The sequence below is a fragment of the Chiloscyllium punctatum genome, unplaced genomic scaffold (genome assembly GCF_047496795.1).
Source record: "Chiloscyllium punctatum isolate Juve2018m unplaced genomic scaffold, sChiPun1.3 scaffold_577, whole genome shotgun sequence".
NCBI lineage: Eukaryota > Metazoa > Chordata > Chondrichthyes > Orectolobiformes > Hemiscylliidae > Chiloscyllium > Chiloscyllium punctatum.
This window is the reverse complement of record NW_027310311.1, coordinates 17,501-20,000: the sequence shown is the minus strand read 5'-3', so window position 1 is coordinate 20,000 and position 2,500 is coordinate 17,501. Positions and strand designations below refer to the sequence as shown.

At 66.0% G+C, this 2,500-nt stretch overlaps 1 non-coding gene across 1 annotated transcript; it reads right to left on the bottom strand.

Moving 5' to 3' along the window:
- Positions 1-1,124: 1,124 nt before the first annotated feature.
- Positions 1,125-1,278, bottom strand: LOC140473309 (5.8S ribosomal RNA). Its single transcript, XR_011958253.1, has one exon. It is a non-coding gene; the product is annotated as a 5.8S ribosomal RNA (ribosomal RNA).
- Between the last annotated feature and the right edge of the window lie 1,222 nt (positions 1,279-2,500).

The following is a 2,500-nucleotide window of genomic DNA, read 5'->3' as shown; positions in this document are numbered from 1 at the left end:
GTGCGAGGCACCAGCAGACAGAGACTGCCCGACGGTCAGAGAGAGGGAGAGAGGAGTGCCGAGGCTCAAGTGGCGAACGGTCGCGCAGGCACGCCACGCACATCGATCGCCAGCCGCGGAACGGCACGGCCTTCAGTGGGGCCGGCGGGCGACGCCGCTCCTGAACCCAGCGGCCCCGAGCCGGACGAGTTGAGGAAGGCACGCCGACGGTGACAGGGTACGGAAGACACAGCGGTGGCCTTCTGGCGACTTGGCCCCCGACAGCCCGACGTTCCGCCGTCCTCCCGATGGCCAGGAGGACCGTGCGGGGGTCGGCCGACGGCGTGGTAGGTGTGCCTGCACGGTGACGGAGCACACACCACGCCCGCCAACCCCTCCGTACCTCCCGAGACCGGTGGCAGGACGGAGCGGAAAACGTGCGGACTGAACGGGAGAGCCAAGAGCCAGCGATCCACGCGCGTGCGACCGTCCAAGTCACAGCGTTCGACGAAAACCTCCTCCCTCGGCCAGGCACTCGGCGCCAGCAGGGGAGACAGGATCAGACGCCCCGCCGGCCACTTAAGGCCGAGGACGAACCACGAGACGGGCGGCTGCAGCAGCGGGCGGCCTGCAGCTCCCAGCACTCTCAATCGATCAACCATCGAGTCGGGTCAGCGTGTCAAACCGGCGAGCTCCACGGTCAGGCCGGCGGCGCACCAGCACCGGACCTCCGCGGCTCCCTTCACTCTTTCCACTGCCAGCCAACCGAGAGACGGACCCAATGCGGACGTGCAGAGCTTAGGCAGACCCCCCACTGGAGGCTCAACACTTCGTGGCAGCTCCGTGTCCCAGAGACCAGGAGGGTTGGCACACACACACAGTGTGAACCACCGACAGCCATTCTGGGACCGGTGACAGCCGTGCTGGCCCCACTGCCACGACACAGACGGACGCCAGGCCGCGCTCCCCGGCGGGGGGATGGCGTCGAGCCTGACGAACGGAATGTGCAGGGTGGGGGGGAAAGGCCAAGCGCTCCGACGCCGGAGGGCTCCGGAGTCTGAACTTAGGGGGACAAAGAGGACGGGTCCTCTGCGACACCCCAGCCGCGCTCTCGCCAGCCAAGGCGAGTGCGATTGATTGCCAAACGACCCTCAGACAGGCGTGGCCCCGGGAAGAACCCGGGGCCGCAAAGTGCGTTCAAAGTGTCGATGATCAATGTGTCCTGCAATTCACATTAATTCTCGCAGCTAGCTGCGTTCGTCATCGACGCACGAGCCGAGTGATCCACCGTCAAGAGTTGTCTGAGTTTGTTTTAGGTCTCTCCCTCGCCAGAGGAAAGCGACCCGGACCGCACATACGCTCCCCACCTTGAGCTACAGCCACCTGCACGCCGGCGTGCGGGCGGAGCAGGGTGGCGTGAAGCGATGGGGAGCACCATCCTGGTGCGGCCCGCAGAAACATACGTCTATTGGGGGGAGGAGGACAGGGCGCCCAAGAGGCGATGCGTGCCCCAACGCACCGCAGCGACGGAGGCAGGATCACCGCCACCATGTCGCCCGCCTAGTATCACGAGGCGTGCAGCAGCTTTGCCCTAGGAAAAGCAGAGGCGGGAACGGGCACCGGCCATCGGTTCGGCAGCGTCACTGACGCGTGCACGTGGCGGCGTGTCGGCGAGCGGACTTCCTGCGAGGAGGCGGGGGCGGCACTCGCCCGAGCAGACGCCCGCCCGGCCCAGCCACCGCCGAGGTGGACTGGGAGTCGCGGCAACGGCTCGTCATACTCGTTCCCACACTCACAGCGCAGCTTGCCCGCAAGCCACCGACCACCGATCGACGCCAGGCGCCCCGACCGAGAGCGGGATCGCTCGTTCGCCCTGCTGGCAGTTCGCTGGAGATCACTACTGCACGGAGCTCGGAGACCGACGGGCGGCAACTCGAGAGTCTTTAAACCACCACCCCCATCCCGCAAGTGCAAAGAGGCTGTATACGCACAGACGGGTGAGGGGAATAGGTACCCCGTCGGGTTTGAAGGGAGCGTGACTAGATAGCAACGATGTAAACCCAGCCGATTTGGGAGCGAAAGACCGGCGCCTGCATCACCGGCTTCGTTTCCCGTGGCTGGAGAGTACACCGAAACCCTCCGTCTGTCGCGAGCTCCCGACGACGCGGTGCCGCCAAGCAGCAGGGCCGGACCTGGTGTGGCTCCCCTCGTCGATCACAGACCGGTCGGCACTACTGACGAGACGGTGGAACGGGCTTCGCCCCTTGTGACGAAGGGTGATGCGAACCCGCCCGCCCGCGTGCGTTCGGGGTGGACTCGGCAAACGGAGATTTGAAATCGGAAAGTGTCCTCCTGCCCCGCGCAGGTAGGCGCCCAACAGTTGTGGGGGGTTTGGCGGTGACCACGGCTGCAGGGCCTGCTACCCCGACGAGCTCTCCTGCTGGCCCCGAAACCACCCTCGCGAGACAAGTTGAAACGGAAACGGGCGTACCCCCAAGCCGACGATCCTTTCTTATTTGTT